General features: G+C 37.4%; 1 long non-coding RNA gene across 2 annotated transcripts; it reads left to right on the top strand.

Moving 5' to 3' along the window:
- On the top strand, positions 1–27,823 carry LOC131590950 (uncharacterized). 2 transcript variants are annotated; one of them, XR_009280228.1, is made up of 6 exons: positions 1–152; positions 7,113–7,212; positions 11,704–11,816; positions 21,992–22,099; positions 22,597–22,736; positions 27,588–27,823. It is a non-coding gene; the product is annotated as an uncharacterized LOC131590950 (long non-coding RNA). The 2 variants fall into 2 exon arrangements; XR_009280223.1 differs by having other exon boundaries at positions 7,110–7,212.
- Positions 27,824–27,990: the final 167 nt, after the last annotated feature.

The raw sequence follows: 27,990 nt of genomic DNA, 5'->3' as shown, positions 1-27,990 counted from the left end.
CCCTGTGGGATACTGCTGTGGGAAACACAGCCTCATCAGCAACAAAACAGTTCAGCATGGCTGAAGGGAAATGAGAGCTAAGACATTGTCTGATGGCAGTCTTGGGTTACAATCATGAGAAATAAAAACTATTCATGGAGACGACATCAGAGGTAAGCCAAGCAGGCTGATACAAATAAGTGCATTCTACAGTTACACAGCAGATAAAGATAGGCTTTGTAAACACTGTAAGTGCATTTATGATTTACTAACCCCTTTGCATTAGTTAATTGCTGGCTTTATTTTCCAAAGTAAACAGCTTTTTTCCTAATGAATCATGATTCAAGTGAACTAAAATTATGACTAAGATTAAACTGACAAGATTCCTATTTTTAGACCTTCTGCTGGTCTTGATTTGAATTACAAGTTGCATGTACCTTTTAGGCAGGCTTTTCTTCTCAAGACAAAGTTTTTTCATGTAAATATCCTAAGTGTGATGAAAAAAAAATCTTCCAGTTTGGATACTCATAGGTCAGTTTTCCAATCACTACATAATTCAAAATGGAAGTGAACATCCTCACAGACTTTAAGGACTCTAAAAGCAAATATGAACAGCATTTAATCAAATTGATGTGGGGCATGGAAACCTAAAAGATCTTTCCTTATCAGTCACAGTTCTTCAAAATATATTCAGAACTTAAAGAATAACACTTATGTATTATAATGTATCTGCTGTCTGAAAAATAAATAGTTCTACCTAGAATATTATCTCCCAAGGAAGATGCATGCTAGCTGCCAACACCAAAGCTCCTGGGAGATTACACTTAATTTTTTTTTAATTATCATTTATTTAAAGTGTGGACTGCAAAATACTCAGGGCTTCTGATCAAGTGGAGTAGAGAAACACTTCCAAATCTGTACTTGCAAAAGCAAAGTTCTCAGAGCTCCTGAGCCTTCTGGGTATGAAAAACAAGGAGAATAATTTCTTTCTAAAAGGAAAAATGGGAACCACTGATGCCTTTAGAAGGCTGACCCAGAACAGAGGCTAGACAGAATTAAGAATATAGTAGATATTTATTGAAAGGCCTTAGAGGATGCACCTTGGGCAGTACAAGAGCCTGGCCAGGGCTACACCTAAGATGGACCTAAAAATGGTCACAAAGTGGACAACTGGTCACAAGGTCTCACATTTTTATGTTTTGGTCCATCTGCATATTTGGGTTCATTGTCCAATTACAGCTTTAGATTATGAAGTCCCATCCTTCTTTTCTCTCTTCAGTCCACCATTGTTTATGCTTTTGGGCCTGAAACTTGTAAGGATTGCCCTTGGTATCAAGCTAGAAAAGGAATTGTTTTGTCTGCCTTCTTCTCAGTGAAGAGAGCTCTTCATCTGAAGCTCAAAACTACACACCTAGGCAGCACAGAATATGAAAAATATGAAAGCTAAAATTAAGGTGTCACCACCACCAGGGTTGTCCCTCTCAAATCAAAAATGGAAGTTTATGAAATAAACAAACACATACAATAAAGTTGCTCATCAGACTTTATATCTTGTTCTGCTTCAAAGGTCTCTCCTTGTTTTGTTTTTTTCTATTGCATAAGAATGTATCAATTCAGCTAGCACTTCACTGTTTGCCAGATAAAATCTCCAGGAAAAGAAAAAGTATGTCAGTATCGCCCATGCACATTTTTCATTTCTTTCCAAAGACATTGTAAATGTCTCAGGCAAACTCTGTGGAGTTTAACTGGCAACAGGGAAACCTTGTAAAGAATGCTTTATGCTTTATGGCCTGTAACAGGAATTTCCACTGTAGAAAAGACAAATTTGTAGGCAGGAAAAAAGGGAAATAAAGCATGGGATATCCTTCCATTTCAAGTCAGTGTTCATATTCTGACAACATATCCCCTTTACAAGTCATGAAATAGGGTTAATGCTGCTTTTGTGTGTGTCCATAGCAATTAGAAGTGTTAATCAGTGTGCTTGATACACTCTAATTGTAAAAAAAAAAACGACAGAACAAGACAAAATTGGGCCCTTGTCCAAGGAACATACACACACAAGATAAAAGATTAAAAATACTACCAGCAGAAGAAATTCAGAAAGGAGTTTCTCAGGGACATTCTAAAAAATGGGGTTTATGTGTTGATCACTAAGAAGACAACCTATGCTGAACTTACCAAAACAACATCCACCTGACACATTCTATTTCTGCAATACAGATAACAGAAAAAAAATACTGCTGTATTATATTATGAGTGCATATACCTGTATCATGCTAAAAAAAGAATGCTGGAGGGAAGCTATAAGCCCTACAACGACAGATTGTGTAAAGTCACATGCCGTATTTCCCTTTTTAGAAGTACAGAAATAAAAAGTAAAGAAAGAGGGGGGCGAAAGCCACAAGAACTGAAGTCGCTAGGGGCTTGCACAGTCTTACATCTCCTACTTTAGGGTGTGTTTATGAAAACTCCTCAGAGCAAAATGAATCCATGATCCAATTAAAGCCATGGAAAGTATCTCTTCATTTGTGTGGGCCATGGTTTAACTAAGGGTATTGAGGGACCCATGCACGTTGGAGCATGAATACATTAAGGCAGGAAATGAACTACAGAAAGTTCTGTCAAGCAATTATCAATAATTAATGTTTTTTTCCATTGATTTTTCAACTCTCATACCATATTACAGAGATAGAGACCAAAAAAATGTTGTCAAAGACCATAGCTTGACGGGAGGAAAAGGAAAATACACGCTGTGTTCAGTACTGATAGCTCTGATATTATCTCATGGTTGGGTATCATGGGCTGTAAAACCCTAAGCAATAACAAAGAACCCTGAGACAGGAGCAGGTAGGAAGTGCTTAGGAACAGCTCAGTCCATAAAAGCCAACATAAGGGCTTGATTAAAGAAAGACACCTTATGACTCACAAATCAGTATTAAAACCCCTCACACTTTTTAATTTCTGAGGGAAGGCATTTTTCTGAGGAAGTATTAACTAAATACCAATAAAAATATCAAAATTGGCTTGTGGAAAGGTGTATTTTGCCACTAGCATGATATAAGCCATGGTTTATATGCAAGTAACAATAGTTAAATGAGACAAATATTCTGGATACTTACATAGTTAGTTATACTTGTAAACTTGTGTCTATAAAGTGTTTCATAGATCTTTTAGGTATCTGGAAAGCTACCACTCAATATCCCATGTATTCACTGAGAAAATTTAGGGCTCAATGTAGAACTGGTGATGCGATTAGAAAATTAGATTATTCCTGAAAAAGAATAATTTACTGCTTAACTAAGTAACTAATATAAAATACAATAAAATTCTCACATCAAAGAAAATGTATGTGGGGGAAAAAAGGCAAGAGGCTTTTGCAAGCCACTGTGCTTTGATTTGGATCAAGATTTTGACCACATTCAAGTTTGAAAGCGTTAACATAAAAGCTGTTATTCTTAGAAACTGCTTGTCTGCCCACTGAAATGACAGTTACTGGCACGTGGAACCCTTCATTGTTTTGTTCTGGCATTGGGTTGGGTTTCTTCTTCCTTTGGAAGGACTGTTCTACTTTTATGTGCAGTAAAAATGTGCCTTTGTAAGAGCTCGTTCTCCCCTGCCAGCCCATCACATTTGCTCACCTTTGTGAGCAATGAGCCAAAACTGGCAATGGAGATGAAATGACTGTATCAGCTTTTATTTTTTTTTTAATCAGCTTTCCTGACCTGGTAAAAAAGCAAACACCAGTTTATGACAATACCGATCCGAGTTTCATGACCAACACACTGAAGAGCTGATTTAACATAAAATAGAGGAACATGGAATGAATCTACTTGGGGCTTAAAGCTAGATTCACTTATTTCAATTTGATTCCAAATTTCCTCCATTTTCATACCATTGCACAACCATCAGGCCCTTTGAACACCAAAGCTTGTCATGAAAAGTCAATAGTGAGAGCACTTTCCAACAGCCATTGCCAGCTAAATCAGAGGGAAATAAGTTAGGCTTAAAAATGAGTTACCTAGAATTGAGCAACAGGGCATGGTTTCCTGCACAAATTTCAGAGATATAGGAAAAAAAAATACAAAATCTCTTCAAATTGATAAAATATGCTTTCACCACACAGAAGATATGGCATATCAACAGGCATATGCCATATTAATTTTGAATGCATATCATTTTAGAGTACTTATTAGAATGATTGGTAAATGAGGAATTTCAACACTGCTTCTTGCTTGTTTGCCTCCTGCCTTCCTCCTCTACTGCTGGCAGAGTCAGTTAAAAGCTGTAACAAAGCAACAGAATATGCCTTTATTAAAGCAACCCATGCTCACATTCCTGAATGCTTAAATGCAGCTACCCTTCATTTCAATACCAAAAAAAAAATGGTGTTATAAACTAGAATTCAGTCATCTCTGATTGTAAAGCACCAATACAGAGAAACCAGAACTCCAAATAATGCCTTTGGGTGATAGCATAACACAGAGTATTAGAGCTGTCACTAATTTCCTGGAGATTAATAAGGGGCAGATAGTCCTTCATATTATCATGGGGACTTAAGGAAAGACAAGGTGAACAAGAGATGTCTGAAAAAACACTTCTTTAAACATGTTCAACATGTCAAGCAGTTCAAATGCCAGCTTTTTCAGATGTCACTAGCTCTCCATCCTATAGATGCTCTATATGTACCCTTTATCTGATATAGGCCGCATCATTAAGAGAGACTTCTGTCTATCTTCAGGAATTCACAGAAGCTTAGAGCTAAATCTGCATTAAGCCACTGAATGTACAAGCAAAACAATCTCAAAGTTTTTCTTATTGGTAAGCAGGCAGATTATGTGCTTTTATAACACAAGGGAACTAACACTGTCTTCTGGTATTGCAGAGAAAACTCAGCTGTGGGTTCCAGGCACAGCATGACCCAAAAAAGAGAAATTAATTGTTTTAACACTTAGGTACAATGAACCAGATGAACCAGAAACTATGGAGTTTCAACAGGAATTACAAAAAAAAATGCATAAGTATCAAGTAAGAATTTCACTTAAGTGTTAGTAAGGATTTCATATTCCACCTCAGAACATGGATGAATATTCTGCTCAGGTGGCATAACTCTGCAAATCTGGGTGAGCAACAGCTTAAAAAGCAACAGTAAAAGCAATAGTTAAACTCTATTGGACGTGGATCTATCTGAATACGAAAGAACCTATAGTTGAAAACAATGATACAATGAGAAGCCGCATGCTGACACAAGGGAGTCGCAGTAGGTTGGGATTTGCAATCAGGAGGCTCTGTTCTCATCTCTGCTATCAATATGCAGTCTTGAACAAGTCTGTATCTTTCAGGTGTTTATGCTAATTTACACTATCCATGGTACAAGACAGACTGCTCGATGGTTGCTCAGCACACACAGCCCTTGGCTTCTCTAAGGCCTCCTCGTTTTATTAACACAACACAGAGCACCATTGATAAACACCAGGCAGAAGTGATTTCAGAAGCCCTTGATCATGCAAAGTGAGGTACTGTGTTCAAGTAAACACTAATTTCAACAGCTCTAGGTCTTCATTTCATTTACGTGAGTTTTAGGTATAGCTATGCTTTCTCACAAGATTTAAAACAAATCACAAGAAAAGCACATCAGCTCTGTGAAGGAGAAATTGAGAGCCACAACCCATCCCCATTCTACAGAATTTGTTGTTTTAAGGTCCTTGGAACCATTTTGTATAAAACTGTGGGAACAGAAGAACTTATGCTGGCTATTCCATGGTGAATTACTTTATCTGGAAGCTGACTGCAAGAGTTAAAAATATAAGGAATCCAGTTAGAAATAAACAACTGCTCAGTAAAGAAATATGTCAGGGGATACAGGAGAGGTTTGGAAAAGCTAAACCTGTCATTCACAACAAAATGGCAGTAACTTGATGATACCAAATCAAGACTGAGTCAGTGAAAAGGTCATAGAAATTGCTGGACAGAGTTATACATTTTGTGTGATGGGCTGATACTTGAGAGCAAAAGCGGAAAAAAAAAAACAAAACAAAGCAACCCAAACAAATTTGAGTCTGATGTGCAATAAAGAAAAAAAAAATCCAAAAGTATAATACCAGTGTACATGGATACAAAGAAAAGTTGGCAGAAAAAAGGCAGAATGCAGCCAAGAACTTGGAAGAGAAACAGAAGTAAGGCAAAGGTATATTAGAAGAAGTTACATGAATGTTAAGTCAGTAAGCAATTGTTGGTCTGTAAAGACCATGAGATATGTTGGCATTCTAATGACATAAATTGAAAAACATGACATATTTCTTTCCTAGACAATGTTGTTTGCTTCTTTATGTGTTTAAATAATTGAGTAAGATAGCTAGAAAGAAAGTGGCACCTTTTGTCACTGTAGACATTTAAATAAAGAACAAAACAAATCCAGAATCTTTAGTTAAATTTCTAGATTTAAAATATCAGTAGTAACCTCCAAGCTGCTTGGAGCTGCTTATACTCTTGCTTGCTACTCTGCTTCCTTTCCCATGTCTTGTCCTGGATCTGTGTGACAGATGGCAAGAAGTTTTTCAGTACATCCCAGAAAGGTAGAATTTTTAGCTAACTTGCCCTTATTGGATGACATTTTCCTTCTCCCCAAAAGCCAGCCAAAAACACAGTAAATAATTTATGTTGTGGGATAGATGGCCAGTGTCTCAGTATTGCACAGTAAAGTCAAGGCAATGAGGGTTAGAAAAAGAAAATAATGCTAAAAGTTTTCTAGAAATAGAAAATAATGGGCAAGATGAAGTAGAATTGCCTGTTCCACTGCAGCAGGAAAGCTGGAGTTTAAATATGAGAGCTAAATTAAGAGTCATGCAGGAAAGTGAGCAACTCATTATTACAGCTAGAGGTGATCTGTATTACAGAACCAGCTCTAACAATGGAAAGGGATAGATCCAAGCCTTGATGGCTTAGTTAATACCAGCACTTGAATTCTCAAGAGTTGTCCTTCAGTGTTCAGAGGTATGCGTGCACAGAATCGTTCAAGCTCATCTATTTTTCCTGCCAAAACCATAAGTGAAATATCTGTTTTTCTCATGTGAGGCAATTAGATTAAATTAAATTGATTTGAAACACGCATTTTTTGTTTTCGGGTGTACCAGTAGAAATATCTAGTGATACTGCAAGCATGGACCTGAAGTTAAACAGCATATGATGCAAGAGAGGCAAGGATGAAAAATTGGAGCTACAACAAGGAAAAATCAGGTGAGAAAACTGGTAGTTTCTGTTGTCTGTATTAGTGCCTTTAGAGAAAAATGTGCAGAATTGTTGTAGGCCAAAGTAAACAAAGGAGGTGAGGAAAGGTTGTGAGAGAGCAACACATAGAGAATATGATCATGTGTTCTCAGGCTGACAGGCAACTATGTCAAAGCTCAACTAAAAAAGACTGAAATTTCTGGATCATCTGCTTTTCCTTCTATCTGTGAGCCCACCACACTCCTAAAGAGGTATTCAAGACATAGAAACAAATGACAAAACAATCACCCGTGGAGAAAGGAACAGTTTTTATTCTTGAAGTCATTTAAGGGGACATCTAAGTGCAGAAAAAGCATAAAACGTAAAAGCTGCAGAATTTCTTTACACAGGCTTTAAATCAAGGCCTGGCACTTTCACGTCATTACAGTTTTTCATTTCACAGTGAAAATGTCCTAAAAATCACTATGCCAAGGCAAAGAAAGCAAGGAAATTTATCAAATTATTTATTTTCATGGCATCAGAATGACATAAGAAAAAGTAATGCATCTTCCCACTTTCTTTACATGTAAGAGAGTGTGTCCAAAAGTTTTCTGCTTTCCTCAGATTTGCTAATTATCACACAGCTATTTAAAGTTTTTATACTCTCTTGTAAATATCTGGTATTAGCCAGAGACAGTCATACATTTGTGTCAGCAGGGGCTTTTATAACAAAAGTAATCCAATTATTTCAAGACTGTTTGTTTAGCATTCCACCAACACCTGCTTTCCCACTTTAAAACCAACCCTGCATCATCCCAAGGATGATAAAAACAGGAAAACCGTAGTTCCAGAAAATATGATCATGTGAAAAAATAATGCAAACATACAAGAAATGACCAGCTATGAATCCACATAAGCCTGGTCTGCACTACTTTACTCATGAAAGCTAAGGCACTGTAAGAGGCATTCTTTGATTATTAAACAACCAGGTTATTCTAAACTGCATTTAGAGAAAGTTCATCACCTTTTTTTTTCACTGTTGATTAACCACATTCTTTCCTGTCATTTATTGGAATAGATTTTGCTCCGATTTTATTCTATGATGTTTATAACAAAATTTAAGCCTCTCTTGGATGGTTGTTTTAATGCTATTTTTAAAGCAGCTTATGTCTCTAGAGATTCTGGGCATGAAAATTGCTCCTACAGGGCGTTATCCTTGAATTTTTGAATCAGGTGAAAATAGGCATGGAGAAGGCTCCTCAGCAATCTAACTGCAGCTTTTGCCTCCCCTTTTCCTCACACAATTGTGCCTTCACTTTGTCCAACAGACCTGCTGACATCCCAGATACTGAAATGCCATGGAAGCCACTGCTGCCTGAAGAGCTGCAGAGCATCTCCCATTAAGCCTTCCCTCTCACCACTGAAATGACAAATAAGGAAGGTGTAAAGAGGCAGATGAATAGGAAAAGAAAAGGAGTAATAAAAGTGCTACTGCCACAATTCGTATTTTTCAAGCAATCTTACCACTAAGATAATTTTAATAAAGAAGAGGAGCATATTCCATCCCAAGGAAAAAAAAGAGGAGAAAGTACAGTTTTCCTAGATGGCTTTACTTTTCCAAAACAAGTGAGGTTAATCCTATGTGGGGCATTCTTAGCGTGCTCTGTGAATTTCCTTTTCTCTACAACTGCAAACTCTGCAGGTAATTACAGTGTAGCTGCTGCCTCAGCCATGGTGTTACGACTGGTGGGAGAACCATAAAGGATGACTTTTCAAGGATGGTTTAAAGGAACTGGGTATAGGCCCCAGTGGCAAAACATTAGGATTCTGTATAATTTTTATGCTCTAGTTTTATATCGTGCACAAGCTGGAGAATGAGGATATCTAAAATATAGTGTCCATTTCTTTTACTGTAATACTTCTGTGCTGGAAGCTGCAAAAAGCATCATTTCCAGGATCTCTGTCAGTAGCATGTGCAGCTGTAGGTGCAAGGACAAAAGTTGTGGACATCAACCCAACAGGGAGTAAGAATCCCATTTTAACCCAGCATTTTAGTGTGTACTTGCTGCAGAGATAAGAAATGCCCTCTACATTTCTTAAAGTAGAATTTTTATATCTAATGGGAAGTCTGTAGTCATCTTACAGCTTAGCTGGCTCTTAATCCTTGCTTGGCTATAAAAAGTCTTTTGAGACTTAAAAGGATACACACCTCCATAAATCACAGTTACTTACATTTATATCAACAGACATTATTGTTCACTTGCTTCTCAAATAAAGCCTTTAAAAAAGAGATTTATTTTGTTCTTAGTATGACCATCACACCCATCTTTTCACAGTCCCTCTTCAAGGTAATCATCAGCATAGCCACCAAAACACACATGTAGATAATTTTATTTACATGAACTGAGTGCTACCCCAAATTCTTCTTGGAAATGTTGTGCTGCACAGCTCTGTGTCATCTGTTGCAAATGCTACTGGAAGAGCACACAGTGACCCCATCCCTCTGGTATCTTCTTCTTCTGTCACTTGCAACAAAAGATCATCTAAGAGCAGTGAAAACTAATATGAAAAATAACATTAACAGAAAAATCACATCAAATTGAAGTGTCTTATATAATAGCAAGTGTTCTGTGTTTCAGGCTGTGGGTTGGAGTAAGTTGAAACTCTGAACGTTATCCTGGGGGTGGAAAGAGGAGGAGACATCGCTTATAAAGGCTGTACTTTTCTATCCTGAGAAATTCAACACAAAGAGGTCAATCTATTTTATGTAGTCTGCATATTAAATGCTTAAAATATCACCTAATCTATCAGTTCAGAAGAATCAGAGTATATGACTTCAAAAAGCAGCAGATGGTAAACAGGAGTATACAGATTAAGATAAAATATTCTAATTCTGTCATCTTCTGTTCATCAAATGAGAATGCTAATTTTGCCCTTATTTCTATATTTATGGCCCAACCTGATAATTTCTGATCACATTTTTTATTCCTAAAATGTGGTCAATTAACACCCTTCTTACTAAGAAGGCTTTGCTAAATAAATAAGACTACAGTATATCCTTAGTCACTTAATTAGTGACTTAATATTTTAAACAGTCACTGGAAGTAAGGGTTTTTTTCTCATTATGTCCTTTCAGAAAACTTGTTGGATTTTTCCCCTTATTGCAGTTAATGGCAGGCAGATTCCTAACACCAGAAGCATGTGATGTGAACCCTTTTTTTCAGCTCCCAAATAACCCTCCCCTGCTTTCAATGAAGCTGAACACTATCCAAACAATGGGAAAATATGTGGAAAATATCAGAAACAGACTGCACTGTTTAGGCTGAAAATAAGAAACAATGTGTCTCCATAACTATGTGAGATTTTCTGTGTCTTTTTGATCTATTCTGTAGTTTTTGAGTAGTTTTTTTTTTTCTCAGTAAGTGTCCAATTAGCTCTTGTATATTTACAGACACTTTCAACTAGTGGTGATGGAAACAGATATAAGGAGTCTCTCTCTACATGGTTTATCACTGGCATAATCATAAAATCCTAGGACAATTCAGGTTGGGGAGGACCTCGAGAGTCCAATGTCTTGCTGAAATCAGGGTAAGCTAAAAGATCAGACCAGATTATTCAGGGCTTGATCCCCTCAGCTCTAGAAAACATCTAAGGACAGAGACTACAAAGACTGAAATAATATGGCTAATGATGTGCATTACATGCTACTTTCTTTCCTCATTGCTTGACCCCTGAATTGACAGAGAAAAATGTAAAAATCTCCAGTGGGAATATATAGGTATATATAAACCCACATATGCAGAGCAAAATATGCTTTCATAAATGTATTCATAATGCTTTCAGCTCCCATAATATATTTGTGGTTTGTACAAGTTTTTAACTACTGTATGAGCTGAATAAATGGACAAAGGAAAAGGTGATGCCTTTATTAATGATTAATTGATATCTTAACAAATATCATGAAGAAAGATTCCTGAGTGGCATTAGTATATGTGTTAGCCCTGGGTCAGTGTGAGAGGAAAAAATTATTTCTGCTCAGAGGCTGAGAAAAAATATTTTGCATTTCCACACCTCAGAAGCTGTTTATATTTTAACAGGCAACTCAGTCTCCTTAGACTTGTGGAATAGCTCAAGCTACACACTGGTAAGCATCAACACCTGCTGTCCAACACCCATAAATTCATCTTAGATTTCATGTAGGAAATCCAAGAAATTTGGAGTTAAATGAGTGCAATAAAAAATACTAAAACTGATTCATAATAACTCTCAAGGGAAATATTCTAGTCAAGGGGGAATGTCTTAGGTCAAGTATGTTTGTGCTCAAAAAGGTACAGCAGCTTTAAGCTGATTTCTTAAGTAGGTTTACTGTAAACAGTCCTTGGTACAGCTTTCATCATTCATTATTTCATTCATTTCATTCACATCTTCTTACACTGCACCCCTTACTTAATTATCTCAAATCTCCACTAAAAGACACAGGTAACCATACTTGGCTTCTCCTTGCTCTATTTCTCTTTCCAGGATCACTGTCACAAATAAAACCTGGCTAAAAAGAGTGAGGAGAAAAAGGATAAGCAAATGTGTTGCTTGTTTTGGCTAGAGAAGAAGCATTCCTTGGGTTTTTGAGCAAAAAGGTAAGGCAAGCTGTTAAGATCTTTCCTTCCTATGTCAATCTGTTTCACAGATATTGTGCCATTATAAATTTTAACAGTATTAATCCAGTATTGCTATAATCCTGAAATTATATGATCATCTCTGTTGCTTGCAAAACAACATGCACAGATTTCTAAGCTATGCAGACTACTTCTCTTAATTGAATGAAAACTGCCTCAATATCTTTCATGGATATTGCTATTTAAGGCTACCGAACATAATATTCAATTTATACTTTTGTGGTCTCCCATGGTTAATATTTTAGGGGTCTTCATTTGTATTACATTGCTATTACTATGATAGGATATGATAGGTCATTAATATGAATAAAGATCAGTTATGTGCTGTTAAATCTTGCAATGGATTTTAAGAGTAGCCAGTAGTATTTCACTAATATTCCATTGTCTCTCACAGTAAATTTATCCCTTTTGTTTGCTCTACGAGGCCTAATTAACAGATATAATTTGTTCAATTGACAGTCCTCCCAGACACTGAGAAACAACTACATCTCTTAAAAACACTTGCAAAAGTTTGTCAAAGAGATAAAAACAAGTGCCTGTTATTAAGCCTTTATGGTCATTGAGCTCACCAAACTATACTATTTCAGTAGTAACAAATATGAAGGCCTCCCTAAAAGAAGAACAAAAGCTACTTGGCTCCATAAAATTATATTCTTCAAGTCTCCAAGTAGCAAAGGCAGTAAGTTTCAAGCACATACTCAAATTTACTTCACATGAACATGTTACTTACAAAACACAGACCAGGAAAGAGTTTCTGCAAACCCTACTTCCACTTGATAGTACTTACATATAGAGTTCCTCAGATTTTATGACATTTCTAACTTAGCACAATATAACACATGCTTGAAGTGTTTCCTCTTCTTCTAAGATTCCATGATATTTCCAGATCACTCCCCCAGAAGAGATCTCATTGTCTATTCTAAGAAGAATTTAGGGAAAATTCTTACATAAGGACCAACATCTTAAAAATACTTCACCTGCCTCCAAAATAAGCAATAATAGTTATGAGCAAAAGAATGTTTTTAAGGGCAACAGCTTTCAAAATTTACATGTGACATTATGATTTTCAAAATGAAGTAGGGTAATATTAAATGCTATCATCTTTGAAAAGCAAAACTAATAATTCCTTTGTGAGCAAAAAAAAAAAATGGGAGCAACAGATTTCCAACTCATATAAACATATAGAAATAAATATAAAATTAACTCTGCCTTTTAGGAGCACAAAAATGACTTCTCAGAACTATAATTAGCAGAGCCTGAGTTAAAATAGGCTCCTTGGCAATGGAGGTTTGAGCACCTGACTAAAATCATGAACCCCTACTGGCAGACATAAAGGAACAATTTCATTATTTAAAGGAAGCTTCTAGCATGTTTTAGCTAGGGTGGAAACTCTTTCTCCAGCTATCCATGTTTCCCTTGAATGCTCAAGGCATTTAGAAAATTTCTAAATACTTTCTAAATTTTTTGCCACTAAATGCTTTCTGTGACAGCTGCCTGACAAATTAAAAAGTTTTAAACTTAGGTCCCTCAGTACTGTCATCTATCGACTCAAACTAGAATGTCATCATGTCCTATTAAATTATTCTCCTGTTAATTTAACTAATCACTAGCTCAAAACCAAGGACCAACAGACAAGAAAACAGAAAATACGTATCCTTTGATAATTTTGAAGGAGAGATGACAGGCTCTACCAAACCTTCCAAAATACCAACTTCCTTCCACTAGTGCAAGTCCAGCTGTGCTTCCAGGAGCAGCACAGAGCTGCTGAGTAACAGGTGCAGAATAACCTGCACAGCCTGAGATCTGATGAGAAATGCAAAGTGATGCACATGTCACAGGGTGCCTGGACTGTGCTTCCCAGCCAAGGCAGATATTCAGGAAAAAAGTTGTAAAGGCAACCCTGTGACCAACAAAGACAGAATTTTTGAGCACAGGGCTTGTTGGACTGATACAAATGGGAAATTGTCACTTGCTTGCTTCTACCCTGTCAAAGGGAAGCAGAATTTTGTGCCTTCTGGGAATTAAACTAAGATTATAGCTCAATCTTTTAATTTGTGTCAACCAACAGAATGTGTACCATCAAACTTTATCTACTTGAACTAAAAGAAAAACACAGTCTCCCAGAGAATGAAGACAAAAGAGTTACACATTCATCCATCACATTCATTAGTCCATTACACACACTGATCCTTCAGTTACTAGAGTAAATACCATATGGTGTTGAACATCTCAATGTAAAGCTCAGTGAGGAATCCAGTTAATGACTGCTAACAGGAGTAATCAGGCAGAAGAGATAGCTAATATACACTCACATCTGGAGCCAGTGAATGGCTGTATTGCATTGCAGATGATGTGCAAGGCTCTAAGGAAAAGAAAATCAAACTGATATTTCAGTATTAAGCCAGTTACACAGATTAGAGTTGTGAATAAGCAAAATAATGAAAGAAAAAAAAAAAAAAAAAAAAGAAAAGAAAAAGTGATTCAGCTCTTTGTCTGGAATAAATTAGCTATTTCTGGCCTAAGCATCCAGCCCTAGTGTTCATTGTTTAACATGGATCTGATATGAAATAAGGAATAGCTAACCATAACTGAGACCAGGAACAATTATGCTCCAATGAGTCCAATGCATAAAGCTGCAGAAAAATGTCAGGAGCCAAATTAACTGCTGACAATTTCATAATGATGGTCCCCAGCTCTACAGTAACAGAATACAATGACAAGCTCTCTGGAGTTTGAGCTGTTGGAGGACTAAACTGCAGTCTGTGTTCATAAGTAAACTGCTGCCACCTCTCCTGCAGGTTTACTTCTGCCTGTAAAAGCCTACAGGGATCTTTCACTTTTGCAGTCAAAGCAAGGCTTTTTCACTAGGGACCTGTGAATAAATATTCCTATAGTTAATTGGCCAAACTGCAGTGTTAAAAAGAAATTCAATGTACTCCAGAATTCTATTTTTTTTTATATATGCTGATAAAATCAAAAAAGAGGGAATAAAATTCATTTTGAACATTCTTATGTTATTCAACATAAGCATGAAGTTATATTTAAGGGATTCTTATCATTTCCATTATCCTTTTTACCTCCTGAAAATTGTCAGTCTCAGATGTCCCTCTCCTTTTTCTCCTAGTTTATATTCTCCATACTGAAGGGATTAACTTCTAAACTTACAAAGCCAAACTCAGGTATTCTCCTCTTAAGTATTTTATTATTTAAAGACTTCATCACAAGACTGACATGTTTCCTACTGAAACTTTTGTAAAAAGAAAGCAGCAGAAAGTAGCTCTATTAATGTCAAAGAAACCACCCTGAGAGCACATTGTGTAAAGCTTATGGAGAATTTAGCCCATAATTATTAAAACCCTACATTTGTCACAGTTATAGAAGCAAAAAGGCTTCTATTCCAAAAGAGTATCCCTCTGTGATGTTTTATCTACAAACATACAAACTAAACTAAGAATGAAAGTAGACCATAATCACTGCAGAAACTGCAAGGTTGTCTAATGTGTAAAGCAATTCTTAAGGGGTACAGTGCTGGAGCTTGTCATGGCAACTCTTCTCACTCCTTCCCACTGGTTTTTGGCAAGCATTTTTAATTTTTTTAAGCATTTTTACTCCTTCCCTCCTAGCCTTTTTTACCCCTTCACACAATATGAATATCACCAAAAAGTGAAGAGTATGCAAAAACATCACTCTGCAGCCAGGTAGAAGAGAAAAGACACACCTAGCCCATAAATGCTGTAGTGTTGATATTTTCACAAGCACAGCAATCCAACTAGCAATAGAAGGGTTTTTTTTCCTGTAAAAGCCATTGTATGCTGTTGAGCTATTAATGTTTACTGAAAAGCTTTAGGCAAAATCCTGTTTAAAAAGCCTGAGAGGTCTGAGAGTTTATAATCTCTATTACTCCTGCAGAAAAATTTTATGCCACTAATCTCCCCTTGCTTTCTAAAGACCCAGCTTGCTGCCCCTCCATCTTTCTACAGGCAAAGCACACAGGTGTTCTGGTTAGTAACAGGAGGATTCCTAAGATTAGGCTCCCAGAGTATCCTTAGCTAAAAAAAGGCAGTCTTCTCCATCTGCACTGCAGACACAATTTGTTCCACTCCTCATATTTGTTCTCTCCGTACTATGCCATATACATATGGCATAAATATTCCAGAGTTCCTGACTGCTCACCAATTAAAGTTTTGAGTCTATAGCCCCTTTAACTCAGTATCAGAAAGGTCTCTGTGACAAACCATGATGCATTAAATAATGATGCAATCTGCTGACAGGATTCTAAGCCAGCTAATAGGATTTCTCCCTGAAACTTTGAAACACCTGTGGGTTTGCTGCCCAAGAGCAATTGTCTGAAACGTTTGATCAAGCAGCTAAAGGGAGCACCAATGTGCCATTTCTCAGTGACCAAATACAGGGGTGAAATTGAAGATTGGGGATTTCACAGGATCAGCGCCTGCCTCTGGCTACTTTGTGAATCCCATGAAACACTTCCCTGAATTTAGTGGTTGTAAATGGTTGTTGATCTACCACAGCTATTCATTCCTCACAGGAGGTGGGATAGGTTGTCAGGGATGGAGCTGCTCCTTAGGTCATGGCAAAGGCACATGCCCCAAGATCTGCAATCCCGAATCAAGTACTCACAAACACTTAAGGACACAGGGCATGCCTGACTGCTGCAGAATCAAAAAGGGGAAATTCATCAGAATAAATATCCTACCAACATGCTTCCTCTTTACCATGTATTACCATACTGTGCACATTTAGTAAGAGTAACACAGATGCTGCTTTTGAACAGAGTCAGAGCTCAGACCTTTCATTTTGTTCCTCCTTTCGTTCCTGCACAGGAAACAGAAGAAAATTCTTAGATGAGCATTTCTGAGTATACAGATCAAAAGTACTTCACACAATTGTGAAAATCCATGCCCAGAGGTAAAAGGTGCTACATATGAAGCGCATCTTATTAAGTCCATGGCCGCCATTCCAAACATTTCCTTATGGAGAAAATGTTACAGAAATCTAAAGCCAATAAAAGGGCCAAAAACTGTACTGGAGCCTAGCTCTGAAGTGTAAATTTTACTCTTTTATACACTTTTAGTAAATAAAAGACTGTGTGGTCAGGCACAATAGTTTTATATCTTAAAGAGTTGGTGAACACAATCTGCAGCAATTGAAACCAGCAAATTAGACGGAGATGAAATTAGACAGTGGCGACCAGAACTGAATGAAACAAACGCCAAGTCATTACCAATGGCTGAAAAAAAACAGTGAAATTTTACTTGTCTGTTAGTTCAGGTTTATCAGCGTATTTGTCAAAGTACATAAAGTATATTTCCTAAGCTGGCTGCTCTTCACAGCCTCCTCCTGCTGTGAATTAACAGCATTGCTCTTTTCTTTAGAGGTAAGTGTGGTGTTGGGGAGGAGACAACCAGAGGGATCAGTGAGTATTTTACATGAGCAACTCACTTATTTATTTGCAGGGAGAAATCTCACTCCTACTGTTGGGAGTTTGGTTCCTAGTAGTTACAGAGAAAAATTACGACCTATGACATATTTATTATTGCAAATTATAGCTTTGTTATTAACCACACAAAAATGGTAAGCCTGGAAAAAGTTTAAGTGCTGCACACACAAAGAAAACATAAAGATTAGGCAAATATGTTTATTTCTATATCTATAGATGAGAAAGGCAGAGCAAAACGGGGAAAGAAGGGGGTGAATGCATTTACATATAAGCAGTATTCTTTCAAGGGCCAATGCAGGACCTAAAAGCCATGTAAAAAGGATGAAAATCTTGAGTTTTATGGGCTTCAACACTAAACACACTACCTAATTAATGAATGAGGCTATGCCAATATCCTGCTCATTTTATTCAAAAGGCAGTGACTGGACTTGATCAACACTAAAATATGTCATAGACAACATTGGATGTATAAAAGAATGGGAGTTGATAACTGCATTGCAATCAATCAGTTGCTGAAAGCACTACTCAAAACATTGGCTGTAGCTGTCTTCTGCCAGACAGAACACACAACTAGTAACAGAAGATGAGAGGAATGCACTAGCCTAGGCACCTTGTGAGGGTCTACAAATGGAGAACTGTTGCATGTAAATAAAAAAAAATTAATTCAGTTTGGGATTTTTCTCCCCTCCATTCCATTGGCAGTAATCTGGAGATGCTGTTGCATTGAATAGTTAAAAAGCTGTCATGCTGTGTTGCTTCATATTTTCACGGACTATTTAACGTAGCAGAGGGCAGCGCATCATTGTGTTCAACATGAAGGTGGGGGGGAAACTCTTCTGCAGATTCAGCACACTTGGAAAATTTGATATCTATATTATGTACAAAGGTACTGGCTGTATTTACAGCCCTGTCTGTGGTCACACCCACGCACAAGGAAGTTCAGAACAGTGCCAGCACAATGCAAAATCTGCAAGGCCTAAGTCTATTTTAGTACAGACATAAGAACCAAATTTGCTTTAAAGCTTATTCCTCCATTGTTTGTCTTTTCAACATTGGAAATAATTTCACACAATCATAAAAGATGTAAAAAATTTAAAATTCAGTAAAAATAGAGATGGTATATGGATATGATGCCTTTAGAGAGCAGTCCTGTATAACTACTCACAGGCACTCTTGGCTAATGAAATGATGTGTCTAAAGGGTCACTGATATTGAAGAGTAAACATAGCATTTTACTGAAAGATGATATAAAAGAATGATATTGATATGATACAGCAAAATTAATAAGTACATGATAAAAATCTGTAAAAATATACACTTCCATATTTCTGCACTCAATAAAATTGCTGTTGATTCATCACCTGCTGTAAGATAAGTGAACTGATTTCAGTAATTCTTTATTGGAACCTACTTGTGCTTTCTCAGTCTATTTATAGGAAAGACATGAGTTTCTGCAATTATATTTTGTCATCTGAATAAGACTAGTGACTTTGATCCCTGCTTTTTTTCTATGTGACTTGAGAAGCAGGCAATGATGTAAGATCTTTTGCTGATTACACCTATCATTCAATCTTTAAGGAAAAAATATATAATTCATTATGATATAAAGATTGTTTTAAGAAAAATATTATACATCTGGTTTTATCTGAGGAGGAAAGATAATGAAAAACCTCACAACCACTTCATGTTTTCATAGTAAAAAAGCACCACTGAACCAAAAATTATATTAAAGTTTACAAGGAAATGCACGACAAGAGTTAACGTGACTTAGCATAATGTGAGTTACAGGTTACCTACCCTTGAGAAATAACAAATCCTCACCTGTTTTTCTTTAAACAATGCAAATCATTCTTTTAAGTAATCACAGAATATTCTGAGCTGGAAGGGACCCACAGGGATCACTGGGTCCGCTCTTTAAGTGTATGGCCCACACAGGTTCTGAACCCACTAGATTGGTGACATTAGCACCATGCTTTAATCAACTGAGCTAATCTCAGTGACATAAAACAGCAGTGGCTGGGAGTATCTCAGTGTCCCTCCTAAAAGGAAAATGGGAAAAATTCTGCTTTTATATCAGTGGCCACATGTTACATATGTATCTGCTGAGCATTTTTGCCATTATCAGTCTAACACCTCAATCATACCCTGGTGTTAATAATTCAACGTAAATGTTATACACAATTTCCTGGTACAAATGGGTCCTGATTATAACTGCTCACATTTAGATTCCCATCCGCTCCTTGGGATTTCTGTTCTGTTCGTAAAATTTTTCTTCAGGTACAGTGCTGCATTGTAGCAGCAGATCTATAATCATCTCCCTTCACAGCAGGCAGTGGGAGCACCTCATGCTTTTCCACGTCTCAGTAATCATTTAGTCATATACATTAATAGTGAATGTCTGTGCCTACTTACCATCTTGTTGTAAAAATTTAAAACAATGAACAGTAAATTGGATAAAATTGCATCTTTAGGAAAAATAAAACAACAATAACAAGAAAATATTCTAAAGGGAAGGCAAAGAGGTTTCTTGAGAGCATAAAGCTGTCACGACAGGTGACTCATGTTGGGCTGCATTAGTCATATCATGGCACATTATATAACCAGAGGCAATTGACACAACATAAACTGACACATCACAACATAGCCTGTCAGCAGCGAGATGTATAAAGCTAGGCTTTTTAAAGAAAATACAGGGAAGAAAGTTTTGTGGCTTTTCTAAACACCACTCGGGAGGACAAAAACAATGGTGTGAAACATTCTGTTGTGAGTTACATTTTTGCAAGAACACATTCTGCTACCCTTAGTATTTTGGAGGATTTGAATTGAGTAGACTTCTCGATCTTGATGGAATGAAGTCAGCCAAAATCCTAAACAGATTAATGCTTTTGTTCAACATCAAGATTGGTTAGGCCAAGGGAGCTGCAGGCCCGGCCGTGTGCGCGGGCCCAGCGGCGCTGAGGGGCGCGAAGGGCGGCCGGGCTGGCGGGCAGCCCCAGCCAGGACAGCTCGGGATCCTGAGGGGCACGGCCCTCCTGGCAGCTCTCAGGAATCTCTCCTCGCTCTGGGAGAGAGTTGGGAGGGAACAAACCCCAAATGGGCAGTAGGGACAGCAGAGCACGGTGCCTTGGGCGGCTGCCATGTCCCTGCCGAGCCCCAGGCGCTGTGAGGGGATCCTGTGACAGTGACTCGGCCAGAGCAGGTGAGCTGTGGACAGGCTGTTTCCCAGGTGAATCAAACACCACATCCTGGCCAAACCCCGGGAGCTGTGCAAGGCTTGCTGCTGATGGGAATCACAGAATGGTTTGGCTTGGAAGGGATCTTATAAATCCTTTAGTTCTAACACCCCTGCCAGAGGCAGCAGCAGCACTTTCCACTAGACCAGGATGCTCAGAGCCCCATCCATCCTGGCTTTGAACGCTTCCAGGGATGATGTGTTCACAGCTTCTCTGGGCAACCTGGTTCAGTGCGCCACCACACTCACAGCCAACAATTTCTTCCATCTAACCTAAATGTCCCCTCTTTCAGCCTGAACACATTACTCCTTGTCCTGTTACTACAGCTCCTAGGAGTCATCTTTCAGCTTCCCTATAGCCCCCTTCAGATACTGAAAGGTTGCTAAGAGGTCTCCATTCTTCTCCAGGCTGCGCAGCTACAATTCTCTCAGCCTGTCCTCTTAGTCCCCTTACCAGCTTCACGATCCTCCTCTGGACTTGCTCCAACAGTTCCACATCTTTCTTATGCTGGGGACACCAAAAACGTACACAGTATTGCAGGTTGGGTCTCACAAGAGAGTAATGGAGGGGGAGAATCACCTCTCACAGCCTGGCCACACTCCTTTTGAATAACCCTGCCAGCCCAGGAGCTGCTGGTTTCCCACTTCTGTGAGCCACATATCAACATTTTCATATGTGGCTGCTATTCAGGAGGTGCAGGCTTCAAATGGATGTGGAAATGAATCTGCATAGCCACACAAACATCTCTGATGGGCCCATGGAGGGAATGGCCACATTTCAGCTGTGTCAGGGAATGACAGAATCTCTCCTCAGAGCCTCTCTTACAGTTCACTGGGCTAATCTGGGTGCTTAATAAAAAATGTACTGTGACAGGTCCCAAATTCCTGCTCTTAGGATGATGAACTTGAAATAGTTTATCATTATTACTATTTCTGGCATCATCTCTGAGCTTCATGGACACATAATTAGAAGGCAGACTAGCGGAGGGCAGATTGCATCATATGTTCACACTCATGAACATACAAAGGAAGGGGTTATTTTTGTCCTTCATTAAAAATCTCTCTTCTTTCATAGCCTCTTCAGAGGATTATAGTTAAATGCTTGAATACAATTAAATAGGAAATAGTTTTGAAATGCAGCTGTTCAAATTGCAAACCAGAGCACACATACCCTTTAGAGATTAAACACAAGTCCAGTTCCATTTTCCAAACCTGGAAAACCTCAAGCCTACATATTAACGCATCAAGTCACAAGGTACATGTGACATAAAAAGGGAAAGTGCCAAGCTTAGGAAAGTCATTTAGTTGATTCTAACATGTACTCAGCCCCAGTGGTCAGTCACTGGCTCTGCAGAAATGTCAGGGATCAGTGGTGGGACAGGGCAGAGAAGCAATACATGATACATGATGCTGAACCTTATTGTATTTTCTCAATTTCCCATACAGCAATCCACTTACCTCTCTGTGAACACAAATGCTCAACCAAAAACCAAGTCTGGGTGGAATTTGGAGAGAATCTGAAACGAGTCTGGAAGATTGCAGATGCTGTTTCCAGTGAGTAGAACCATTTCAGAACACAGAGACCTCCCTATAATCCACCCATACAGATAGAGGTTTATTTTACTAGTCATGGTACATCCTTCCTGGCGGAGGCGAGCATTTGGAAGCCAGTAAAGGCTTAAATGAAAGGCATAAACCATGGGGTGCTACTTGGAACACAGGATGTCACTTTTATTATGATAAGCAGTGGCAGCCTCTAAGATAGATAAAATGAACCTTCTCATTTACAGGTCCACCTGTGGCTGGTTTTGCATGGCCCAGCTCTTTCCTCTTTCTTCGAACTTCATAAAATTGGTAGCACTTCTATAATGAAAGTAACAAATAATGGGAAAAGATACTCATGTGTCCTTGCAAATAATATGAGATCTCTTTTATTTTTCCACTTATATGATATTCAATGTTAATTTTTAGAATTACATATTGTTACAAAGAAAAAAAATGTAGAGTTTTTTTTCACTAATCACATTTGTTTTCTTGTTTTCTTTTCACAGAATCACAGAATATTCTGTATTGGAAAGGACCCACAAGGACAGTCAAGCCCAGCTCCTAAGGAAATGTTTTTTTATAAAACCTCTCCAAGTTAAGACAACAACACACCGTGTCTTGAAAATTCTCCAACGCCCAACATACTGTGAGTGCTGTTCTGTTCACTTTTGTCAAGCTGAAATGAACTGCATGGTTAAAAACATCCTTTCTGTAAATCATTCCCTTAGAGCCTGTTCAATTTAAAGCCCATGCTGTTCAGAGGGCTGCAGTACACTCATTTCTGTGTGCTCCTCCTCCCTTCATCAGGTACACAGCAAACAAATGGACACTGTAAATATGTGCATTTGATCATCAGTACAGCACTTGAGTGTGTACTGTGCACTTCCTATCCAATCATACTTCTAAAGATGAACACTAAATTGAGCAAAAATAATCTGAAACAAATCTATGTCACCCTCGCATAAGGCTTTATCATTATTTACAAGAGAAGCCCTCCAGAGAAAGAGCCATTCTTTTATTTGTGGGTTTGAGGGTTTTTTTTCATTTTATTTTTGGTATTTGAAATGGTAATAGAGAAGAAGAAAAAAAGCTGTGGCAACGTGATCAACCAATCCTAAGGGCAATGTCTTTTTACTCATCAGGCTATATTTAGAACTGTCACTTGCTAAAAACACTGTCACCTAAAATGAATTTACAGAAGAGGCTTTGCATTATACACATGGCCTGAAGCATTCATACTGTAACATCACAGCAATGAAAATGAAAGTGTTATTGTACAGTCTAATATTAGCTAATTCGTACCAGCTTCATACAGATTTTAGCATTTAGCATTCATTTGTTATTTTGCTAAGGAGCTCCTTCTCCATTTAGTTCTTAAATAACGTGTCTGTTCTTGCTCAAAGGAGTATCTATACTGAACCACCATCCTCTTTTGCAGTCAAAAGGATATTAATTTCAAGATATCAAAAAAATCAAGAATTTTTACAATAAAAACAGTGCTCAGACATAGAACACTGGGCTGATTCTTTAAGTTGTTGTTTGGGGATTTTTTCCTACAGCAGAAACTTCAAACTGAAGAGAAAAAAAAAATATTTTTCATCTTCATCTTTTCACATCACATGTGAACACATATAGCAGACTTTATTTTCAAGTACAGGGTTCTCTCTCCTGTCCCAGAATAATCTATTTTCCTGCATGAATCCTCTGGACACCTTTCTGCACATTCAAAATTCATTCAGATATGAAGGAATGAAACTGGATTAGTCACATGTAGCTCTCTGATATTAATAATTTTATAAGTTACATCCTCTAATCATAAAAGAAAATAAAACTTGAAATATTTGCTATATCCACAGTTTTGTCCCCATGTCTCAGCATCATGAGTGCTTGGACTGCATGATGCACATTTTGATTGCTGAAGGCCTTTGAAAGGCCATAAAACAAAAGTAGAAAAGTCTGTAATGTATTTTAATTGGGAACAAAACATATTTTACATGGATAAAGATATTGTTAGAAAAAACAACTAATAGAAACAGGAAAATTATCTCTCCAAATCATAGTTTTAATTCACAGTGTGGTTTCCACTTCTTTCTTTCTCCAGGTAGCCATCTTACTAGGATGGAGGGTCTAGAGATTTTCTTTGGGATGAAAGAGACTTGACATGTACTGTTGCTTCAGTTGATGAGGACAGGATAATTCAATGTAACTATTTTTTATTTATTTATAACCATTTTTATTTTATTTATTGTTTGCCAGCTGATGGGTTGTTAGGCTGAGAATCTAACCCTTGTAGAAAACAAAACTTACTAACTACTGAGCTCATTGATAATTTGAAAGCATTCCATTTATCCTGATCTTTCTGCCAAAAACCTTAAGTCCTTATATTCTGGAGGCACTGTTTGTGCAATATTTTACTTCTAAACTAAAATAATTCACTTGAGATACTGCTCTTGAAGAAGCAATTATGTAATTTGTACCCAGTTCTGCATGTATTTGAAATGACATGGAACAAACTCAAGAGTTTCACTAGGATTTAATCCTATTCCTGATAATATTAGTGACCAGTATATGAAATCCTAGCATTTCATCATGCTCTAAATGTTTTTTTTCCTACAGTGACTGCATAAATTTACTTTAACACATATTATACTGCTTAGGCAAGAAGTAGGGCAGACAACTGAAATAGCAAAGTCTGGAGCACATTGAACTAGAAACTGAAGGATCCCCACACTTCAAGCCCTTTGCAATTGTGACTTTGACCATGGCAGAATTATCCTGAGGGTAAAAACTAGTCATTTATGCAAAAGACAGTAAATGCTTAATGACAAAAGTCCAATGTCCTACAGAAATATCCAAATGAGTGAACTTGACTAAGCTGAAAGGTGGGCTGAAAGGAGAGGAAGATTCCCTTCAGTTTGTATGACCCTAGGAACAAAGATCTGCCACTTCCAGTGCCCAGCTGAGCTCTTTAAAATCTAGCTTAGATAAACCAGCATACTGAATTCATTAAATAAATTAAATTACATAAATTAAATCATAACAATGCCCCAAAATAGCACTTCTATGTCAGCCACATGAAGTATATTCCAGATTTTCTCCATGTGCTACAATACTTGAGACCTCAGAATAATGACCTTTCAGCATGAGTACATGACAGAGACAGGCACTGGCAAAGATGCTTGTCACCACCTTTTATGTAACCCAAAGAACACTACTTATCTCCTGTTTACAATGAAAATGCTTAATGAAAGAGCACAGTTTACAAACACAAATGAAGCAGGATAGGATCAATAAGAGATTAATTAATGTTTCATAGTGAATTCTTTATCTCCAGTATTTAGTACATCTATAGTGGTCACGAATCCCCTTCATCTTTCAAACACAATAGGACAAGTAAGGGTCAGCTCACTTCTGGGTCCAGTATAGTCCACGGTATTCATCAGTCATGCCTTGAGCCATGCCGCAAAAGCCTGAAAAACACATTTCTTGGGGATTTCTCTGGTCTGCTGCAATGAGGACTCTTCCCCTTTGTTTTAATGAAAACCCCTTACACGTGCTCGCCATGCAGGGAGCTGGAAGCCTGGATTACAACAACTATCCCATGACTTCACAGGGAATTTACAAAGCCTTCAACTTGTTCTAAAAAATTTTTTTTCTTAGAGCAAACTAAATCAAAATATGAGGCTCTATCCCATGACTTCACAGGGAATTTACAAAGCCTTCAACTTGTTCTAGAAAATATTTTTTCTTAGAGCAAACTAAATCAAAATACGAGGCTCTCCAAACTGCCAGGAGTTTTTTTTTGTCCCAGACTTGTATATCTGGGTCATATAGTCATGTAACATCCTTGGCTGTGATCACAGCTATTGATTGCAGTGCTGAAAGTGACAGAATAAATGCTATATAATAACAACAGTGCATGAAGCAGCAAGAAGGGTAGACCAGGTCAGTCTTTAATTGGTAAGCACATGCTTGCTGGGAGCAACAGTGAGAGCACTGCCCTAAAAAAATGAAGACTTTTTTAATGACAAAGTTAGCATCTGAAAAAAGTGATCTCCTGACTGAAAAGGATTATAATTAGTAAATATTAAGGCAATTATTAATAAATGTTAATATGTTATGTTAACATTATAATTGAAAATATTTTTCTCTTGTATGCACAACCAAGAAAGGCAGTCTATTTCCTAAAATAGTTTATTTAAACAGTATTAAATCCCTGGACATCAGATACTGCTGGTCTGCATTTGATTTTTTTAATTTTGCTTTTCAGAAAGGAAAAAAATTCTTAATCGTTCCATCACAAAAGAGATTTCTGACCAGTGTTAGTGATGGAAGAAATTGTCCTGTTTCCAGTTCTCATGTGTTTTGTGCTGGTCTTTCCCCCAGAGGTCCCTGGATGCTGTGGTGCTTCCCAAATTAACATTTGTCGGCTTTACATTTGAGATTTGATTTACTGATTGCTCTGAAAAAGAGGACCAAGGATCAAAAATAGTTTTTTGGGCTAAGTAAAATCATATCATTCAGGGTAATGGCTTTTCAGGCCCATATCACAAAGGCTGTTTTGTGCTAGGCTTCCTTGACAGCTGGTGTGCAACTTCCATGTGTTGGATCATAACAACAGAGAAAAAAACTAATTTATAGATTGCAGTCATCTATGATTTTGAGTAAATAATCAAAGTCTGCTATCAGGAAAGAATTTAGATTACCATTTATACAAACACTTTCACTTCAGCTGTAATATACCACACAGGTGTCACCAACACTCAAAATAAATTTGCCAATAACAAAGTCTTTTAGTTATGCATAATATATTGATATAGAACTCATTGCTTGTAATATAATGTTGATTTCTACAGAGCCTTATTATCTAAAATATAATTTCTGTCAAAATTTTAGTATCAAGGGTGATACAGAACGGACTATAGCCAGAACTAATGTGGTTTAGGGGCATATTTTTAATATATAATAAAATAACCAGAAATAAAAAATGAACTGTGACTTTAAAATGAATAATCAACAAATATAATTCATTAAATTCTGTAATTAAACTAGCCATCCTTATGGAAAACTAGGAGAAAATGAAAGACAAGCAGCAGCTTGGGCACCTGTTAAAATTGGTTCGTTCAGGACAGCGCTCTCATGTTTCTATTAATTATGCTGCATAAACACAAGCAGCACTGATTAGAGACAATCTGCTGAACACGCTGTAACAATGGCACAATGGCATCTAAATGCTTTATTTTATCTTTATTACCTCAGGGTAATGAATTGTAATGTAAAGAGCTGATGAGTAATTAAACTCATCAACTGTGGATTCAGAGATATTTTTAGTGTCATATGATGGAAAATCCTCTCAAGAGTAGCGAGGATATAGTTTCACAGCATATATTATATTCCTGAACAGGTCCCGTGAGGAAGCACTTCATGCTGTTTCTAAATGATGAAATTAGGAATGAGCACTGTATTGATCTTCATTTTTTATTTCTTCCCTGCACAGGTTCAAGAACATTAGAGAACTTCTGGGTGAGCTAAAGCCACTGCTCTCTGAGTGCCAGCTGGGATACAGCAGCTCTTTTGTCCACGAAAAACACATACATGTCATCAGATGATGTTATTAAATTAGCCAAACTCTTTTCATTGATCCAAAGTATTTCTTCTAATTTCCACTTTAAATTCATCCAAGACTGGTTTATACATCTTTGTTTCTATGCCAGCCTTTATTGAAACAGCGAATTTCCTTCCTTGTTCTGAACTCAAAGCAATCAGACAACCAGTGCAACCACAGGCCCTTGGGACTTTCCATCTGCTGAAATAAAATCTTCAGACTCTTTTCGATTTCATTTAAATGAAATGCTCTCTTGACCCCAGACGGACTTTTCATACATATTCCACTGCTACCG

The sequence above is a fragment of the Poecile atricapillus genome, chromosome 1 (assembly GCF_030490865.1).
Source record: "Poecile atricapillus isolate bPoeAtr1 chromosome 1, bPoeAtr1.hap1, whole genome shotgun sequence".
Lineage (NCBI taxonomy): Eukaryota > Metazoa > Chordata > Aves > Passeriformes > Paridae > Poecile > Poecile atricapillus.
This window is presented reverse-complemented; position numbering and strand designations above follow the sequence as displayed.